This window comes from Acinonyx jubatus, chromosome B3 (assembly GCF_027475565.1).
Source record: "Acinonyx jubatus isolate Ajub_Pintada_27869175 chromosome B3, VMU_Ajub_asm_v1.0, whole genome shotgun sequence".
NCBI lineage: Eukaryota > Metazoa > Chordata > Mammalia > Carnivora > Felidae > Acinonyx > Acinonyx jubatus.
In genome coordinates this window covers 43,715,927-43,738,569 of record NC_069386.1, presented here as the reverse complement: position 1 = coordinate 43,738,569, position 22,643 = coordinate 43,715,927, and the positions used below count along the sequence as shown (strand labels likewise).

The following is a 22,643-nucleotide window of genomic DNA, read 5'->3' as shown; positions in this document are numbered from 1 at the left end:
CTTAATAATTTTTTGTAAGACTATTTTCTCACACTTCTGGAGGCTAAAATTCCATAATCAAGGTACCAGACAATTCAGTTTCTGGTAAAGGCTCTCTTCCTGGCTTTTAGACAATATCATTTCACTGTGTCACCAGGTGGCCTTTGCATGCAAACAAATGGAGACCAAGTGAGTGAGTTCTCATCTCTTCTGTCCTAGGGACACTAATCCTACTGGGTCAGGGCCACACCCTACAGCCTCATTTAACCTTTTTTTTTTTTTGAAGATGCAATTGGCTTTATTAAGCAATCATGAGATGGGAAGCATCCCATGTAGCAAGTAGAGAGCTTCTCCCCTTAATTACTTTCTTATAAGCCCCATCTCCAAGTACTGTTATACTGGGGATTAAGACTTTAACATCTGAATTGGGATGGAGGGACACAGTCTGTAACAGTTCTCCAAGCCTTTTCAAACCAAACAAATTGTATCTATGGGATTTAAATATATTTCAATTTATGAGATTTTAATATATTTCAATATATGCATAGTCATTACCAGCTATTACCTCTTTCCTTATTTGAATGTTTCACCTCTTGTTATGCTCAGTGAGTTTCCATACCAGGGTGTAACAAAATATGGCAACACACTTCCTGTTTTAGAAGCAGGGCATTTAGAGCTGTTGGGTGTAGAGCAGAAAGGATGTGGTGCTGCCTCCTGTGGACAGTATTACACCTTCTTTTTGAGTTTTAAGTCTGTTGAAGTCTTATAAAATTGGTACAGATGGAGAACTGAGGAATCTAATTAACTCCTTTTCACTGACTATAAATGTGCTCAATTATAAGGTATTGTTCAGAAATATCTATTGATTAGTATATAGAAATATGCATCTATCTACACCCTGTAAAAACTTTGTCAGTTTGTTGTGCATACTCTTCACTCTCTAGTAGTCCCCTCTAGTATGCACAGGTGGATCCCCACCACCAAGAGAGGCTACTGATGTCTTCATATTGGAATGGGTGAACACTGCAAAACAACCCAGGTGGGACATGCATATACCACTCAGTCTACCAAGTCATTCCTTCAAGGCACCCTCACTTCTACTTATATAGGTACTTTCCTCCCTCCCATCTGTCTACAGGGCCTGGAAGAAAACGCTGATCCTTCAGCAAACCCAGCTCTGAATAGTGAGTTTATGTGAGATATGTTGTCCCTTTGTTTGTTGCTGACAAGCGTAAAGAACCACTTTCACTGCTGGTAATAATGGTTAATTTATCACATCCAGCTGAGGCTGACCTCTGGGTGTCCCAGCCCCTCCATCACCTTCACACCTGCTCAAGCTAATTGTTAGAGCCAAGTGTAAATGAAAATCAACTGGGCTAATAATGAATGGAGCCCATTACTCGCAACAGCACATTGCTTTACAAAGGTTTATCAAGAAACATTATAACCAGTCCTCAGTCACAGTTCCCTGTCTCATAGATGAGAAAAAGCAAGCCAACATCGGGGGACCAGCATATGAAAACAAGCACAGCGACTGGGAACAACATTTAGCTTTAGCTTCAAGAACCTATACTTTAGCAAAATCCGATCAAATACTCCCGCAAAAAGGGGTTAAGATATTTCTCCCAGTGTTGTCATCATGTTTCTATAAGCAAATGAGATCATTACTAGATATGAAGACCTTAATTAATATGCTAATCTCATTACTCCATCAAAACCATTTTTTAAGGTGGTTATCCCCATGGCTACTCCAGTCACTGCCACCTGCCTTAGAATGGCCTTGCTGTGGTGCCTGGGTGGTTCAGTCCGTTAAGTGTATGACTTCGGCTCAGGTCATGATCTCACGATTTGTGAGTTCGAACCTTGTGTCAGACTCTGCTGAGAGCTTGGAGCCTGGTGCCTGCTTCAGATTCTTTATCTCCCTCTCTCTGCCCCTCCCCTGCTAGCACTCTGTCTCTCTCTCTCAAAAATAAATATTAAAAACAATTTAGAAAGGCCTTGCCATTCCCATCTGAAAGCACAGATCCAGGTCCCAAATGCTTGAAATAAAATAACCAGATCTCCCATTAAAGGAAATTGTCAAAAGAAAATTCAGAAACCTTTACTTGATATGAATATTTTACTGAGAGAGAAATTGTTGAGGAACAGAGACTTCCAAGCAGAAAGTGGTGAAGACATTCAGTAGTTACAACTCAGTTTATAAAGCATGGATGAGTAAGTTTTCTATTGTGATTTGTTACTAAAACTTATATGCATCAACTTACTTGTTTATACTTATCATACACTTACTTGTAGCTGATTAGATAGGAAGCTGCAAAGGCCCCACAGACATGAAGAAAGCTAAAGTATTGTTGACGGTCAGATCAGCATTTTGGGGAAATCAGGGTAGTTTTAAGTTTTGGTTATGACACTGAATATGTCCCTAGACTGAACGCTCACCAACTATGGCCTCCATTTTAATCTCTTTAATCCCTGAGTATCTTCAAGAGGGAGATAGGATACTATCAGGAGTCACCTGTAGTTTGAAGATACAGCCTTGACATAGTGCAAGAAGTCACTTCTCATTGCCAAATCGGGGTTTTAATGTATTTAGGGAATGTTTTTAAAGTGTTTTCATGTTCTAATATATTTGTTCACTTTTAATGCATTTTAAGCAGTTGAGATCCCCATGTTAAATCATAAGTCAAAAGGATCATTCATACCCCAGAAAATTCAGTGATAGCAGGAAATGCTGATAACGTTGTGGTAAATGTGTCTGAGCACACACTTTATGTGGATGTCTAAGTGATCCTTTGGACTTAAAACATTTCAGACCTCCAAATCAGCAATTTCAGACCAATTTGGACCAAACATGGAGTCATTCCATATTAGATTTGCCAGACTTCCCAGTGGATTCTTTTTAAACTTCATTGAAGATCCAGGACTATGCAATAACAAGGCCCTTAACAATCTCATGGAGAGATATACTCAGTAATTTCTGTGGTATCTGCCTAATAATCTTGAGTTTTGGGAGCACCATTCCAAATTTATACTGCACACCATTTGCTTGGAATATGACAAGGCTGGATAGGTGAGCACATGCTGCCGTGAATACAAGTATTCACCAGTTCTAGAGAAACAAGGTATGAATTGTTCTTGAGGGGAAAGGGTTCCATGGTCTAGTAAGATTGGGCATATTAAGTTAAATAATACTAGCAGGAGTTCATTCTTCAATGAAGAATTTCTCAGAGCTAATAAACATTATCAGTCTTCTTGTAACGTCCATGAATATAGAATCCTTAACTGACAGAACACGAGTAAATATCCAAAATAACACTAGTATTCAATAGGACATGAGATGGAAAATCAATTAACAACTTTATCTACTCATACTTCCGTAGTAAGGGTCAAAAACAGTGCTAGCTTAATTTAAAATGAATGAGCTTTTGGACTTCGAGTTATGCAGCTATTGTTGCAGTAAGCCTGTATAGCAAACAATCCCAAATCTTGGACACTTCCAATAAAATAAAAAATTACTTCTCATTGATAGGTCTCTGGGCTGGCTAAGAAAGTTTGCTTTCAAGCAGGTCAAATGCCAGTGTATTCCAGGTGTCTCTCATTCAGGAATCCAGGCTAAAAAGCAGTGGCTAACTTAGTTGTGCTTTTCTTAAGGAAACAAAACTGCTGGTAGACATTCACCCAGCCTTTTAAGGCTCAGTTCAGAACTGGTACAATCTCACTTTCATCATTGTCCATTGACCAAAACAATTCATATGGCTAAGCTTGACACCAGTAGGGCAGGGAAATATATTCCACCCACAGAGAAGCCAGGCAAGGGCAATGAAGGAGGAAAGATTAGTGAGCAAATGATAACTACCACAATGACCACAAATTCCTACCCAAGGTTTTATCATACGTATGGGAATTCAATCATATTTCTTTTTTCTTTAAATACAAATGTCCTAGTTAAAATTTCAAACATACAAATGCTGAGACTTGGCAACAGGAATATAGACTCTATTCTTTATTCTTTTTCTTCCTTGGGACAAGTCAACATTCAGTATCTATGTCAGCTAATCCAGGGAAGTTAGCATACTACGGCATCTTCCAGTTGACTTCTGGGTGTATATCCTGAAAACCAACACCATAATCAAGATTTTAGGTAAGAACAATGACTATAATAAGCATTCTCTATGTAGTGTAACAAATTACCAGAAACTTAAAAGCTTAACACATACTTATCATCTCACAGATTCTTTGAGTCAGGAATCTAGGCACAGCTTAGCTAAGTCCCCTGCAAGGCTATGATCATAGGCTGGATTCTCATCTGGAAGCTCAGGTGGGAAAGGATCCACCTTCAGACTAAGTCAGCTTGTTGGCACAAGTCATATGCTTGCAGTTGTAGGACTCCATGGAATTTTGCTTCTTCAAAGCTAGCACAGAGAAGAAGACTCTAGTACAATTGTTATCAATTCTGCTAGCAAGAAAGAGCTTTACATAACATAATGTCATCACAGAAATGATATCCTATCACCTCTGTCATATTGTATTGCTTAGAAATGGGTCTCAAATCTTGCCCACACACAAGGGGAGTGGATTATACAAAGGCATAAATGACAGAAGGTAGACATCATGGGGAACACCTTAAAGTCTGTCCTCCACAACTAGAAACCTAAAAAATACATTATTTGTGTCCTATTTTATTCCAACTTTTCTCAGGTTCTCTCAGTAAAGTCACTCTCCACCATGTTCTAGAACTGTATTTGAACTTAGATGAACCCACATTCACTGGCCAATTCCATTTTACGTTCTATTTTAACAACTTTTCACAGAGGCTTCTGGGAAGATGGTGGCGTAGGAGGACGCTGGGTTCACCGCATCCTGCGGGTCACTTAGATTCCACCCACACCTGCCTAAGTAACCCCGAAAATCGCAAGAAGACTAGCAGAATGGATTCTCCGGAGCCAAGCGTAGAGAGAGGCCCACAGAAGAGGGTAGGAAGGGAGGAGAGGTGGTGTGCGATACATGGACTGGCGGGAGGGAGCCGGGCGGAGGGGCAGCCCGCCGGCCAAGCAGAGCCCCCGAATGTGGCTCGCAAAAACGGAGGGGCCGGATGGATGTGTTCTGACAGCAAGCGGGACTTGACATCTGGAAGGTTATAAGCTAACAGCTCTGCTCCGAGAACGGGAGGGCTGGAGGACAATGGGAGGGAGAGTTGTTGAGCCCCGGACAACAGAGTGAAGCGTGGTGGGGAACAAACGCGCTTGCCAGTACCATCTTCCTCGCCCATCCCCCAGCCAAAATCCCAAAGGGAACCAGTTCTCATCACGGAACTTGCTTGCACCACACAAACACCCAACGCTGTGCTTCTGCGGATCATCACTCTGGCGGGTCTGACTCACTCCCGCTGCCGCAGGGCCCCTCCCAAAGCGGATCACCAAAGGAAAAGCGAGCTGAGCCTACCCCTCCCACCCCTGTGCACCTTGCCAATTCACCCCAGCTAATACACCAGATCCCCAGCACCACAGGCCTGACAGTGTGCAAGTAGCCCACATGGGCCACGCCACCCCACAGTGAATCCCACCCCTAGGAGAGGGGAAGAGAAGGCACACACCAGTCTGACTGTGGCCCCAGCGGTGGGCTGGGGGCAGACATCAGGTCTGACTGCGGCCCCGCCCACCAATGGCAGTTATTCAAGACAGCACAGGGGAAGTGCCCCGCAGTTCTGCACCACTCCAGGGACTATCCAAAATGATGAAACGGAAGAATTCCCCTCAAAAGAATCTCCAGGAAATAACAACAGCTAACAAACTGATCAAAAACGATTTAAACAATGTAACAGAAAGTGAATTTAGAATAATACTCATAAAATTAATCGCTGGGCTTGAAAACAGTATAAAAGACAGCAGAGAATCTATTGCTACAGAGATCAAGGGACTAAGGAACAGCCAGGAGGAGCTATTAATGAGCTGCAAAATAAGATGGAGATGACCACAGCTTGGATTGAAGAGGTAGAGGAGAGAATAGGTGAACTAGAAGATAAAATTATGGAAAAAGAAGAAGCTGAGAAAAAGAGAGATAAAAAAATCCAGGAGCATGAGGGGAAAATTAGAGAACTAAGTGATGCACTAAAGAGAAATAATCTACGCATAATTGTATTCCAGAGGAGGAAGAGGGAAAGGTGCTGAAGGTATACTTGAAGAAATAATAGCTGAGAACTTCCCTATCTGGGGAAGGAAAAAGGCATTGAAATCCAAGAGGCACAGAGAACTCCCTTCAGACGTAACTTGAATCAACCTTCTGCATGACATATCCTAGTGAAACTGGCAAAATACAAGGATAAAGAGAAAATTCTGAAAGCAGCTAGAAATAAATGTGCTCTAACATATAAAGGGAGACCAATAAGACTCGTGACAGATCTCTCTACTGAAACTTGGCAGGCCAGAAAGGAATGGCAGGAAATCTTCAATGTGATGAACAGAAAAAATATGCAGCCGAGAATCCTCTATCCAGCAAATCTGTCATTTAGAATAGAAGGAGAGATAAAGGTCTTCCCAAACAAACAAAAACTGAAGGAATTCATCACCACTAAACCAACCCTACAAGAGATCCTAAGTGGGATCCTGTGAGACAAAGTACCAGAGACATCGCTACAAGCATGAAACCTACGGACATCACAATGACTCTAAACCCATATCTTTCTATAACACTGAATGTAAATGTACTAAATGCCCCAACCAAAAGACATAGGATATCAGAATGGATAAAAAACAAGACCCATCTATTTGCTGTCTACATGAGACTCATTTTAGACCTGAGGACACTTTCAGATTGAAAGTGAGGGAATGGAGAACTATTTTTCATGCTACTGGAAGTCAAAAGAGAGCTGGAGTAGCCACACTTGTATCAGACAAACTAGACTTTAAATTAAAGGCTGTAACAAGAGATAAAGAAGGGCATTATATAATAGTTACAGGGTCTATCCATCAAGAAGAACTAACAATTATAAATGTCTATGCACTGAATATGGGAGCCCCCAAATATATAAAACAATTACTCACAAACATAAGCAACCTTATTGACAAGAATGTGGTAATTGCAGGGGACTTTAATACCCCACTTACAACAATGGATAGATCATCTAGACACATGGTCAATAAAGAAACAAGGGCCCTGATGATATATGGGATCAGATGGACTTGACAGATATATTTAGAACTCTGCATCCCAAAGCAAAAGAATATACTTTCTTTTCGAGCACACACGGAACATTCTCCAAGATAGATCACATACTGGGTCACAAAACAGCCCTTCATAAGTATACAAGAATTGAGATCATACCTTGCAAACTTTCGGACCACAATGCTATGAAGCTTGAAATCAACCACAGGAAAAAGTCTGGAAAACCTCCAAAACCATGGAGGTTAAAGAACATCCTACTAAAGAATGAATGGGTCAACCAGGCAATTAGAGAAGAAATTTAAAAATATATGGAAACAAACCAAAATGAAAATACAACAATTCAAACACTTTGGGATGCAGCAAAGGCAGTCCTGAGAGGAAAATACATTGCAATCCAGACCTATCTCCAGAAACAAGAAAAATCCCAAATACAAAATCTAACAGCACACCTAAACGAAATAGAAGCAGAGCAGCAAAGACACCCTAAACCCAGCAGAAGAAGAGAAATAATAAAGATCAGAGCAGAAATAAACAACATAGAATCTAAAAAAACTGTAGAGCAGATCAATGAAACCAAGAGTTGGTTTTTGAAAAAATAAACAAAATTGATAAACCTCTAGCCAGGCTTCTCAAAAAAAAGGGGGGGGGGAGATGACCCAAATAGATAAAATCATGAATGAAAATGGAACTATTACAACCAATCCCTCAGAAATACAAACAATTATCAGGGAATACTATGAAAAATTATATGCCAACAAACTGGACAACCTGAAAGAAGGACAAATTCCTAAACACCCACACACTTCCAAAACTCAAATGGGAAGAAATAGAAAGCTAGAACTGACCCATAACCAGCAAAGAAATTGAATCAGTTATCAAAAATCTCCCAACAAATAAGAGTCCAGGACCAGATGGCTTCCCTGAGGAATTCTACCAGACATTTAAAGTAGAGATAATACCTATCCTTCTCAAGCTATTCCAAAAAATAGACAGGAAAGGAAAACTTCCAGACTCATTCTATGAAGCCAGTATTACTTGGATTCCTAAACCAGACAGAGACCCAGTAAAAAAAGATAATACAGCCCAATATCCCTGATGAATATGGATGCAAAAATTCTCAATAAGATACTAGCAAATCGAATTCAACAGTATATAAAAAGAATTATTCACCATGATCAAGTGGGACTCATTCCTGGGATGCAGGGCTGGTTCAACATTTGCAAATCAATCAACGTGATACATCACATGAATAAAAGAAAAGATAAGAATCATATGATCCTGTCAATCGATGCAGAAAAAGCATTTGACAAAATTCAGCATCCTTTCTTAAAAAAACCCTCGAGGGGCGCCTGGGTGGCGCAGTCGTTTAAGCGTCCGACTTCAGCCAGGTCACGATCTCGTGGTCTGTGAGTTCAAGCCCCGCGTCAGGCTCTGGGCTGATGGCTCAGAGCCTGGAGCCTGTTTCCGATTCTGTGTCTCCCTCTCTCTCTCTGCCCCTCCCCCGTTCATGCTCTGTCTCTCTGTCCCAAAAATAAATAAACGTTGAAAAAAAAAAAACCCTCGAGAAAGTCGGGATAGAAGGAACATACTTAAACATCATAAAAGCCATTTATGAAAAGCCCACAGCTAATATCATCCTCAATGGGGAAAAACTGAGCTTTCCCCCTGAGATCAAGAACATGACAGGGATGTCCACTCTCACCGCTGTTGTTTAACATAGTGTTGGAAGTGCTAGCATCAGCAATCAGACAACAAAAGGAAATCAAAGGCATCAAAATTGGCAAAGATGAAGTCAAGCTTTCACTGTTTGCAGATGACATGATAATATACATGGAGAACCCAACAGACTCCACCAAAAGTCTGCTAGAACTGATACATGAATTCAGCAAAGTTGCAGGATACAAAACCAATGTACAGAAATCAGTTGCATTCTTATACACTAATAATGAAGCAACAGAAAGACAAATAAAGAAACTGATCCCATTCACAATTGCACCAAGAAGCATAAAATACCTAGGAATAAATCTAACCAAAGATGTACAAGATCTCTATGCTGAAAACTATAGAAAGCTTATGAAGGAAATCGAAGAAGATATAAAGAAATGGAAAAACATTCCGTACTCATGAATTGGAAGAATAAATATTGTTAAAATGTCAATACTACCCAAAGCTATCTACACATTCAATGCAATCCCAGTCAAAATTGCACCAGCATTCTTCTCGAAGCTAGAACAAGCAATCCTAAAATCCATATGGAACCACAAAAGGCCCCAAATAGCCAAAGTAATTTTGAAGAAGACCAAAGCAGGAGGCATCACAATTCCAGACTTTAGCCTCTACTACAAACCTGTAATCATCAAGACAGCATGGTATTGGCACAAAAACAGACACATAGACCAACAGAATAGAATAGAATAGAATAGAATAGAATAGAATAGAATAGAAACCCCAGAACTAGACCCACAAACGTATGGCCAACTAATCTTTGACAAAGCAGGAAAGAATATCCAATGGAAAAAAGACAGTCTCTTTAACAAATGGTGCTGGGAGAACTGGACAGCAACATGCAGAAGGATGAAACTAGACCACTTTCTTACACCATTCACAAAAATAAACTCAAAATGGATAAAGGACCTGAATGTGAGACAGGAAACCATCAAAACGCTAGAGAAGAAAGCAGGAAAAGACCTCTCTGACCTCAGCCACAGCAATTTCTTACTTGACACATCCCCAAAGGCAAGGGAATTAAAAGCAAAAATGAACTATTGGGACCTCATGAAGATAAAAAGCTTCTGCAGAGCGAAGGAAACAACCAACAAAACTAAAAGGCAACCAACGGAATGGGAAAAGATATTTGCAAATGACATAATGGACAAAGGGCTAGTATCCAAAATATATAAAGAGCTCACCAAAGTCCACACCCAAAAAACAAATAATCCAGGAAGAAATGGGCAGAAAACATGAATAGACACTTCTCTAAAGAAGACATCCAGATGTCCAACAGGCACATGAAAAGATGCTCAACATCGCTCCTCATCAGGGAAATGCAAATCAAAACCACACTCAGATATCACCTCACGTCAGTCCGAGTGGCTAAAATGAACAAATCAGGAGACTATAGATGCTGGCGAGGATGTGGAGAAACAGAAACCCTCTTGCACTGTTGGTGGGAATGCAAACTGGTGCAGCCACTCTGGAAAACAGTGTGGAGGTTCCTCAAAAAACTAAAAATAGACCTACCCTACGACCCAGCAGTAGCACTGCTAGGAATTTACCTAAGGGATACAGGAGTACTGATGCATAGGGGCACTTGTGCCCCAATGTCTATAGCAGCACTCTCAACAATAGCCAAATTGTGGAAAAAGACTAAATGTCCATCAACTGATGAATGGATAAAAAAATTGTGGTTTATATACACAATGGAGTACTACGTGGCAATGAGAAAGAATGAAATATGGCCCTTTGTAGCAATGTGGATGGAACTGGAGAGTATGATGCTAAGTGAAATAAGCCATACAGAGAAAGACAGATACCATATGTTTTCACTCTTATGTGGATCCTGAGAAACTTGACAGAAACCCATGGGGGAGGGGAAGGAAAAAAAAATGAGGTTAGAGTGGGAGAGAGCCAAAGCATAAGAGACTCTTGAAAACTGAGAACAAACTGAGAGTTGATGGGGGGGGGGGGGGGGGTGGGAGGGAGGGAAGGAAGGGTAGGTGACGGGCATTGAGGAGGGCATCTTTTGGGGTGAGCACTGGGTGTTGTATGGAAACCAATGTGACAATAAATTTCATATATTAAAAAAATATAAAATTAAAAAAAATTAAAAAAAAAAAAGATCTTTTCAGGGTAGGAAACTCCTCCAGTCAGCTGGCCAGTATTGTTCAATCACTGAGTATTCAGCATCATTAATACCAGAATAGCCAAGAAATCATTCCAACCAGAAAAGGCCCAAGTACCAATTATTGAACTGTGATGATTTATGTTTGTGACTGATGTGACTAACATAAGTCAACTGTTTATGTGTGGAAATGCAACCAGTGATTGACAAGAACTGCAGTATATGACTCATGCTGTGTCTACCCTGAGCCAAAGCAGTCAATTCTGAAGGTATAATCATCAATCAAATAAATGATTTGGCAGCCTAAATATTTAACAACCAGATGATGGCTGAAATGTTCACTTTTCAATCAGTCATGCAAACACAGTCCTAGTAAAAGGAGTAACTGAAATTCAGAGTAGTTTTCCTTATCCTAAAAGTCATTCATCCCCAAATATTCATTGAATGCCTACTATGCTCTCAGTACTCTGGTGGGAATACAGAAATGGAAAACCGATATAAATGAGAATTATTTTTCAAACTCTTTCTCTTATAACCTTTTGCTACCTACCCTGCTAAGCAATTTTCTTAGTGGTCATCAGCCATCAGCACTCAGTGACCTTCTATATTGATCCTTCCTCAAATACTTCGTATAGGTAAGAAAAACCTCCCATTTAACCAAAATGTGCTTTGGTATGGCAAAACCTCAGCACCTATACATTTCATTGACTAGAGTAATTGCAATGAGACTGGTACTTCCTGGATAGAGAAAGGTTTATGATAAAAATTCATTACTATCATGCCCATTATATAATTCTTTGTGTTCTATAAGCTCTATAAGCTCTATAAGCACTGCCAAAGATAATTTAAAATAGCCTCAGCAGGTCCAATACAACTTCTCCACGTTACATGTAAAGAGGAAATGCCACACAGAGAAAAACAACCTCAGACACCCTTGCCTTTTCTTTCTCTATACTTTTTCTGGAAGCAAATTTTTACATTCCCATGATACTTATATGCTAAATCTGTAGACGGCATATAGATGACTACCTTACTTTAATAATCATTTATCATAAGCTCGGTATTGGGCGAAATATAAACTCTTGACAAACTCCAAGGACTCCTCTATTCTTAAGTTCCCTTTATTCTCAAGGACTCCTTTATTCTATTGCAATGGCTCCTGAAAAACTTCCCTTTTTCAAGGATAATTTTTTCAAACACAATCAATAATCTACAACCACCTTTGTAATGTCTTTAGAAGCCAAAACCTTTTCAACTTTTGAGTTTTGGTTTTTTTTTTTTAAGTTTATTTATTTATTTTGAGGAACAAAGAGTGTGTGCATGGGAGCATGAGTGGGGGAGGGGCTGAGGGAGAGAGAATCCCAAGTAGGCTCCACTCAGCGTGGAGTCCGATGCCGGGCTTAATCCCACAACTGTAAGATCACTACAGGAGCCTCTATCAACAGTTGGATGCTGAACCGACTGAGCCACCCAGGTGCCCCAAGTTTTTAAGGTAAAGTGCATGGCTGGACTCTACAAGCCCAAGATTTTAAAGTTTTGCATTATGGGTTATTAATGAAGTTATTAATACTCTTTCTGCTGTTCATACATAATAGGAAATGCTTAATTTACAATTTTTTCTTTAGTCTTGGAATTTCAGAGTTGAAATGAGTTTTAAGGCATATCCAGTCCAGAACTTGAGTGTCTTCAGCAACATCCACAACAAATGTTGTTCAGCCCTTGCTCTAATGGTCTCAGCAATGAGGAGGTCACTACCTAATGAGGGAGATCGTTCTATCTTATCACATCACCTTAGAAATGTTTTCCCTATTCTGAGTCAGGTTTTGTTTTGTTTCGTTTTGTTTTGTTTGTCCTGTAGGTTTAATCCATGATGCTAGTTATACCCCTGGGGTCTTAGGGGACAAATCTAATCCCTTTATATGACAGCCCTCCATATATTTGAAATCCCCTACCTAGTGCTGAACACTTTATTCTAAAGATGCCCTTGAATCATTCCTCATAGAATATGATTTTGGTTCCATCACCATCCTGGTTTCTGATCTCTAAATCAGCAGCTTTCAACCATTATTTTGTAACACAGTCATTCTTGTGATCAGTAAGAAACAAAAGGGTAAAATACTGTATCAACTACACCTAGAATTAAGAATAACTTACCTTCAAATTTAAAAGGTCACAAAGAAGTGGAAAAACATTCCAGGCTCATGGATTGGAAACAAACATTGTTAAAGTGTCTATACTACCCAAAGCAATCTATACATTTAATGCACTATCAAAATACCACCAGCATTTTTCACAGAGCTAGAGCAAACAATCCTAAAATCTGTACAGAACCACAAAGACCCCAAATAGCCGAAGCAATTCTGAAAAAGAAAAGCAAAGCTGGAGACATCACGATTCCAGTCTTCAAGCTTCAAGCTGTATTACACAGTAGTCATCACAGCAGTATGGCACTGGCACAAAAACAGACACACTGATCAATGGAACAGAATTGAAAACCCAGAAATGGACCCACAAATGTATAGCCAACTAACCTTTGACAAAGCAGGAAAGAGGATCCAATGGAAAAAAGACAGTCTTTAGCAAATGGTGTTAGGAGAACTGGACAGCGACATGGAGAAGAATCTACCTGGACCACTTTTTTACACCACACAAAAAAATAAACTCAAAATGGATGAAAGACCTAAATGTGAGGCAGGAAACCATCAAAATCCTAGAGGAAAAAACAGGCAACAACCTCTTTGTCCTTAGCCTCAGTAATCTCTTACTCGACACTTCTCTGAAGGCAAGGGGAATAAAAGCAAAAAGGAACTACTGCAACCTCATCAAAATAAAAAGCTTCTGCACAGTGAGAGAAACAATCAACAAAATTAAAAGGCAACCAAAGGAAAGGGAGAATATATTTGCAAATAACATATTGGATAAAGGATTAATATCCAAAATCTATAAAGAAATTACCAAACTCAACACGCAAAAAATAAATAACCCAGTGAAGAAATGGGCAAGAGACATGAATGGACACTTTTCCAAAGAAGACATAGAGATGGCTAACAGACACATGAAAAGATGCTCAACACTGCTCATCATCAAATCAAAACCCACTGAGATACCACCTCACACCAGTCAGAGTGACTAAAATTAACAACTCAGGAAACAATAGATGCTGGCGAGGATGTAGAGAAGGGGTACCCTCTTGCACTGTTGGTGGGAATGCAAACTGGTGCAGCCGCTCTGGAAAACAGTGTGGAGATTCCTCAAAAAATTAAAAACAGAATTACCCTGAGACCCAGCAATAGCACTACTAGGAATTTATCCAAAGGAAACAGTAGTGCTGATTCATAGGGACATATGTACCCAAATGTTTATAGCAGTGCTTTCAACAATAGCCAAATTAAGGAAAGAGCTCAAATGTCCATCAACTGATGAATGGATAAAGAAGATGTGGTATGTGTGTGCATATTATATATATAATTATTTATATAGTATAAATATTATATATATACATATACATAATATGTGTGTGTATACACACATACATACACACACAATGGAAAACTAGGCAGTGAAAAAGAATGAAATCTTGCCATTTGCAACAACATGGGTGGAAATGGAGGATATGATGCTAAGGGAAATAAGTCGGTCAGAGAAGATAGGTATCATATGTGGAACTTGAGAAACTTAACAGAAGACCATGGGGAAGGGAAGGGAAGAAAAAAAAAATAGTTGTAAACTGACAGGGAGCCAAACCATAAGAGACTCAAATACAGAGAACAAGTTGAAGGTTGATGTGAGGGTGGGGGAGGGAAAAATGGGTGATGGGCATTGAGGAGGGCACTTGTTGGGATGAGCATTGGCTGTTGTATGTAAGTGATGAATCATGGGAATCTACTCCCAAAGCCAAGAGCACAGTGTACACTCTGTATGTTAGCTAACTTGACAATGAATCATATATAAAACATATAAATAAATAAATAAATAAATAAATAAATAAATAAATAAATAAATAAATAAATAAAATTCAACATCAATTTAGTGCATTGGCCATCTATGGAAATCATCTTAGAATGTCCCTGCAGTCAGAGGTAACTTATAACCTAAAACAAAGGTGCCTCCCCAAAAGGTTCTCTGCATCAATCTAGTAACTACTGTCAAATGATGTACAAACTACAACATATGACCTAAGACAGTGTAGCTTAAAAGCTCTCATCACAAGAAAAACAAAATTTGTAATTATGTGCATAGTGACAGGTATTATTAACTAGACATACTGTGATAGTTTTGCAAATATATACCAATACTGAATCATGTTGTACATCCAAATACAAAGTTATATGCCAAGTATATCTCAATGAAAAGAAGAAATGATAAAAGCTTCTAGTTTACAGTAAAATTATTGTCCACAAGATTGTGCTCTAAGTCTAGATAACCAACACTGACTCCTATGACTCATATATCCTTAGACTGGAAAAGAGTGATTTGAGCTATTGCACAAGAATGTTCAATTCCCCTACTCAAACTTGGGACTCATCTAGCAACTTTCTAACCTGTAATATAACCTCCTGAGTGTACAAACATAAAGCAGAGTGTGCCTGGTATGCAAAGCTGATGCCAGTCACTCTCTCTCACTGTTGATACATCATCACTACAGTTTGAGCATCGGTCTCCTTTGAAATTTGTGCATGAGAATTGATTTCTCAGCCTCATCCCTGCTGGAAAAATGAAGTGAGTTTGGTGCTTGAAAAGCTGAGCAACGCAGTCTGCACTATGAAGAATCTCACAGTGGTGCTAACTCTAACATGCCTCTGATCCTATACTGACAACACATATATGTTGGTGCCTCATCAAATGTGTAAAAGATGGGGACTCTGCAGCCCCTTTTTCCCACCAGAACTTCCTCTGCCCAACTTACCAGCCCTGATCCCTCTAAGGTGCAAGGAGTTGCTGCTCAGGTCAGATTTAGAGACTTTGTCAGGCCCCTGAGAGAGCAGGACAGCATGACTGTCCTTAGGAGCCCAAGTGACATTCTCCTTACTGTTTTTCCCCATTACCTGCATCCCAGCTAATGCCCTCTTCTCTTCACCCCTTCTGGGATAGGAGTATAGCTGGGACTACAGACCCAATCACCTTCCATTCTACTCCACAGGCTCAACCTACCTACTGGTACCAATAGTGAATTTGCTGATGACGTAGGTAGTGGGTTTTGAATGGAATAGAATGTATCACTTGTCTTCAAGTCTAAGCCATTTTTTGCTTTCTGAAGAAAGTTTTTAAATTCTTTCTTTAAATTCTTTCTTCCTAAAACCTCTGCTGGTAGAGAAAGGTGTCTTTCCTCTTGCCCTGCCTCCCTTCACAATTCTGTTCACTTTTATTCCCCATGTACTCCAGCATTGGTTATGGTCATGGGAAAGTAACATGTTCACCAAGGCACACTGAACATGAAAGCATATAAACTTTTTTTTTTCAGAATAGCAAGAGCTTTAATGGATAGTTACTAACCACTTCTTAGCTGATGACAGTTTTCTATCTTTTTCCAAGGGGTTCAAGCTAGCACCATTTGCTACCCCACTGGATAATGAGGGGCAAGGGTTAACAGGATAAGGAATGGGTGTAGTACCTGACTCTCCAACCCCCCAATATGAGCCATTAGAACACTGTTGTGTGGAGATAATGGGCCATTCATGCTGAGGCAGGGCTGTTAGTGCTAGGCCAGGGTCTCAGGCAGAAAAAAAATTTTTTTTCTTCATATTTTTGCCACTTTTTTACCTTACCTACTTATGCCCTAAAAACCTGTGTCAAATGGTTTCATTTAGGTTAGTCTGATTTTCTCAAATAAAATGTAATCTCTCCCTGAAAGCATGACTGATATTCTAGTTTCTTCCTGTATCTATTTTCTCCATAGCACCAACTATTAAATATTTGCTAAGTGAAATCATTTGCCTTTCACTTGGTATGGATAAATTAGTTACACCTTAAGCTTCCAATCTGTTCTCACTAGTCCAAATCAATAAACATACTTGGGTTCTTCCTGCCAACACAATTATACATACAAATGCAACATGGGTTCTGACGTTGTGAGAAAAGAGCTAGTTACAAAATGATCATCCCAGTGACTCAAAGTATAATTATATTAATATTTCCTAAGGTTTTCTGGAAAACAAAAAATGTAAATTCCTTAAGACATAGACTCCCTAAAATTTACATGGAAACTCCAGTTTGAAAAACATTGACTACTACACAAAATAACAGAGAACATAAATATAGTGGATGAAGAGGTAGCAAATATTCACACTATCAAACTATAGACATTACTTGACCTCCAAGGACCATAGTGAATTTTCATTAGGTAGAAAGAGATAGTCAGCTTGAGGAAGGACAAACCAGGGCAACAAAGGAAATCCGAGTCAGAGCTATTGACACAACTTCCCTAAGCTTCTTAATTCTTGCCTGAGTCACTAGTCTGGCCTCCCTCATAAAGCAGAACATGTATTCATAGAGTAGGCTCTGGAGCTAGACTGCCTCTAAATCCCAGTTCTATACACCAACTCTGGCCTTGGGACACTAACTGGACTTCTTTGAGCCTCTCTTTCCCCACCTACAGAATGGTGATTATAATAATTCCTTTATGTATGTGAATGGCACAGTGCCTGACACATGGTTAGCACTCAGAAAACTACCCTGGGGTCTTAATTCCTACTATTCATTTATCCTAGTCTTCAGCCATTCTTCAGTACTCCCCGTCCCAAGAGAAGAGGATTCCTTCTCTTGCTTAGGTGTATTCATCTCTGCCCAGGACTCCACCACCCTTCCTGAACCTTAGAGACCTGCTCAACTGGTTGCCTCCTCCCTACTAATAGACACACCAATCAGCATCTTAAGGCCTTCTTCCATCTTAAAACCTCCTCCCTCAACACTGCGTCCCTCTCCATCTACTCTCCTACATCTCTCCTTCTTCTTCAGAGAAACTGATAGAAAAAGTGCTCTATCATTTTTCAAAGGCCAACTCATAAAAGGTGATCTCCAACTCGTACACTTCGATTCATTCTTCCACTACTACAGTTGAAAGTCTGACACACACATACACACACACTGAAATTGCTCTGAGAAAGGCTGACAATGCTTCTCTGATGCCAAATCCAATGTGATGTGTCACTGAAAATTATAAACTTGACAGCATGTTAGACTATTTTTTTTAAAGAGAGAAAGAACGTGCACACATCAGGGAGGGGCAGAGGGAGAGAGAATCTTAAGCAGTCTCAACGCTCAGCATGGAGTCCAACGCAGGACTCAATCTCATGACCATGAGATCATGAGCTGAGCTGAAATTAAGAGTTTGATGCTTAACTGACTGAAGCACCCAGGCACCCTGAACCCTCTCTCTTCTTGAAATGTTCTGTTCCTTAGGATTTTATGACATCACACTCCATTTATTTTCTTCCTTCCTCTTTGAGGAGTCCCTCTGAAGGCACCTTCTCTCTCCTTGTCCTCTCAACAATGATATTTTCCAGGACTCCAATTTCGGCCTTCTCATCTGTCTACTTGTACGCTGATTTCACTGCCTCCTGGAATGATGAGGATTCCTAAATTTCTATCTTTAATCTGGTTTCATTCTTGAACTCCAGATGACCACTCTTTAGCCCAATGCCTGTATATCTTCACCTGAACTTCCTACAAACATCTCAATTCAACACATCCCAAACTAAACTCATAATTTTCTTCTCCAAACCTGGTATTCCTCCTGCTTCCCTATGCCCACATCGTGCAAATTAAAACTCCATTTTTACATTTGGGAATGTGGTTTTTTGGATCCCAGGGAACACATGTACATACATACCTCAAAATCTTTGGTGGGCTTATTCAAAAGTATTTCAAGTGTTTTAAAGGGGCCCAGAAAAGAAAGGAATCTCTTTCCCTTTACCTCTATCTAAAAACAGACTCCTTTTTGTTTTATTTTGGTTTGGTTTGGTTTGGTTTTCCCAAGAAGTTTATTTGGGCAGACCTGGGGACAGGGAGGCTCTGCATCTAAAAGAAGGTGTTGGGCCTCTTGGTGGTGAAGCATAGCTTGTGCTGGCAACGTAGGTCCCACGTGGGGCTGTAGGAACTTAATCTTACTGTCATCAAACTGCTTGACTGCTAGCTGGCAGCACTTGCTAGCTATAACCTCTTCCATCTTCATGATCTGGATGGAGACGGCCCAGTGGGCAGTGCCAGGTGCCCCATCTTGGCAGCACCAGGTAACAGTGTCTGCAGGGGTCAGGTCTGGGTACTCCCAGTATGTGTTGTGGATGCCACTGAGGGAGTCATAATGCAGCCAGATGCCAAAGGGGATTTCTAGAACACCTGTCCACAGAAGACAATTTCCCCTCAAGATTTCTTCAGCTTCTTCAGCGGAGACAAAAAGTACCAGAAGCAGGACTTAGCAACAACATGATTAGGTCCAAAGATTCACATGTGATAGAGAGAAGGAGTGCAGCATCTGAGTGTGGGCAGGCAGTACCCCACCACCGTGTACTCTCGCAGTGTGCCTAACGCCTTCATGGTGCACTCTCCACACTCGCCACCACCCAAGCTCAGCTCCCTTTTTTTTTTTTTTTAATATATGAAATTTATTGTCAAATTGGTTTCCATACAACACCCAGTGCTCATCCCAAAAGGTGCCCTCCTCAATACCCATCACCCACCCTCCCCTCCCTCCCACCCCCCATCGACCCTCAGTTTGTTCTCAGTTTTTAACAGTCTCTTATGTTTTGGCTCTCTCCCACTCTAACCTCTTTTTTTTTTTTTCCTTCCCCTCCCCCATGGGTTTCTGTTAAGTTTCTTAGGATCCACATAAGAGTGAAACCATATGGTATCTGTCTTTCTCTGTATGGCTTATTTCACTTAGCATCACACTCTCCAGTTCCATCCACGTTGCTACAAAAGGCCATATTTCATTCTTTCTCATTGCCACGTAGTATTCCATTGTGTATATAAACCACAATTTCTTTATCCATTCATCAGTTGATGGACATTTAGGCTCTTTCCATAATTTGGCTATTGTTTCAGCTCCCTTTTTAATGAGACCTACCTTTTTACTGCAACACTCACTCCCACTTCCTCTAAGAAGGCTTCCCTGAGACCCTGAGAACAAGTTGAAATGTCTCTCCTCGATGCCCTCAGAGTTCTCTGTTTCAACCACTGCATTGTTAAATATCTTAGTAATTTAGTATCCTTACTGCCAGTTAACAGAACTTTCTCCCTCACCAGAATTTAAGGTCCTAAGAACTCTGTTTTAGTGATCTTAGTAAGTCCCAGTGCCTGACACACACTAATGATCAATAACGTTGGCAGAATAAATGAATGGCAAATATTACTAATAAACATGAACTAGGCAAGAGAGTAGAGGGTTTGAGTCAGAGGCCTAGCATGTTATCTCTGATTCTAACCATGTCTCACCATGTAACTTTGAGCAACTCCCTTCACTCCATAAGCCTACGTGTCTGAATCTTTCAAGGAAATCAGAACAGCAGTATCACCTCCCTCACAAGGCTTTCGACACGTAAAGTGAAGTCCATACCATTTCTTAGTATGTAACAGGTTCTAAAACACTCTTTGGTGACTCTCCTGAGGGTGGATAGAAGATAATGCAGCTGGGGAGGAAGGAGAGAGAGGAAACTTACAAAGGTTTACTTATGTGGTATAAATTCAAGTTCACATGTCTCCATTTTAAAAATGAAAACTGTCAAGACAATATGAATAATCTAAAACATGGTTGGCTAATTATATGTATATATATTCAATGCATATAATAACTAGGGATTAGTGGGGCACCAGTGGGAGGAGGCACCTTAGTAGAAATATGGAGAAAATGTCTTTTCAGACATTTGTGGAGGCTAAGCTTTTTCAAGAGGTGGGAATAAGGCTTAAAGACCTTGGGCATTATAATTTGTTTTCCTCCTGATAAAGTAATGATGCTATAATTAATCCAAATGGAATGAAAATGGTTAAAGTCACCAAGCAGCTCAGCATTCATTAGGGATTCAGGCTAAGGCAATGCACAAGCACTAATATTAACTATGGTCCTTAGCCTTTGGAGTTGGTAAGATGAACCCAGCCAGCTTCCTGCAGACCAAACACTTATACTAATTGAATAGAAACTTTCTGGGAAAAGAAAAAGAGGCAGCCAAATCTAAGAGACCTGTCAACTCCAGGGTCATCAGTGAAGTGATAACCAGAAAAGAGCTGAAATCAAAGGCTGTCTCTGCCTCCCCCTGCACACACTGTTCAGTGGGAGCCCATGGTGGTCACAGTTCCTTTAACAATATTTATAATGAAGGAACAACGTTGGAGATGTCAACCTTGATTATTCATAAAGCTTCCTCCTGCTCAGATCCACCCTGAGGCTAACAGTAAAAGTACCTGATTCCCAATTCTCAAACACAAAAGCATACAGAGCTTGAAAGAGGAGCTGACTAATAAAGTTTGCATATCCCTAAGAAAAAGAGCATACAAGGAAGAAGAAAAGGAATGGCAAGATTAAACAAAAACAGTAAGCTTGGATGGGAAATGATAAAAATTTTAAAAGGCAAGAACTTAAATCTGTTTTCTTTTACTTTTTTTTCTAATGTCCTTGTTCATTTACATTTCAGTATAAGCCATTTGGAGAGAACAGCTGTTTCATCTCTGGACTAGAAAGCTGAGGTGCTTTGAATACTTACTGTGGGAGCATAATGTTGCTAAACTCTGTTCTGCAGAGTAGTCTAGTGGCTTTAAACTGAGAGAAATGGCAGAGGAAAGCCTTCATTGCTGGTTCTATTAGACAAGGAGGTAACCAAAGCAGAGGCTTTGAGGACTCGCTTAGGCAGACTACACAGAGGAAGAGTCCAAGTCAGATCTGGAGTTCACATCCAGGCTCTCCTGTCCCCTCATTCTATGACCTAGTTATTCACTTAAGCATTCTTTCTCATTTATTTATCAGTTTCTTCATTTGTAAAACTGAAATAATAATATTACCTTCCTCCTAGGGTTACTGAGAACTTTTAATTAAATAAGGAAAATAAAGCCCAGAGTTGGTATTATAGTAGGTACTTAATAAATGTCACTTACTTGCTGTTATTACCAATCCTGACAAGATATGTCAAATACAAATTAAACTGTTTACCTTTGGATTTGGTGGTTTTAATAGAGGTATGGTTTGAGCTTATGGTAATAATTGATGTTGATTACAAAATATCCTAGCTCTCCTCTCCTGGCACATGCTAGACTAGGAGTAAGTATACTTCCTGGCCCTTTGTGGTTGGATGGGGTCACGTGACTAGTCTAGCCGTAGTTGTGAAAGGAAGTGCCGTATGTCACTTTGAGGCCAGAGTATTTAACTATCAGTGTAAAACCTTCCAGAACTCTTGTCCTATGGCCATGATAGTTGCAAATCTTCCAAATGATATCTATTCCATCCACCTGGGCTCTGAGGTGCACTTGACTTTTAGCTGACTTAAGATATTTTGGCAGTTCTGGAAACTCTAGGTTAGTAGTAGTTCTTCAAATATTGGTTCTGCCCCATTATCTCTTTTTCTTTTAAAGTTTACTTATTTACTTTGAGAGAGAGAGAAGGGAACGCGCATGCAAGAGTGCGCACATGTGAATGGGGGAAGGGCAGACAGAATTCCAAGCAGGCTCTGCACTGTCAGCA

The 22,643-nt window shown here is 40.1% G+C and overlaps 1 long non-coding RNA gene and 1 pseudogene across 2 annotated transcripts in view; both read right to left on the bottom strand.

Moving 5' to 3' along the window:
- Window positions 1-22,643, bottom strand: part of LOC128315931 (uncharacterized) — a 122,814-nt gene that overhangs the window by 49,791 nt on the left and 50,380 nt on the right. The window lies entirely within an intron of this gene.
- LOC106973780 (60S ribosomal protein L18a-like) lies at window positions 18,998-19,537 on the bottom strand (annotated as a pseudogene).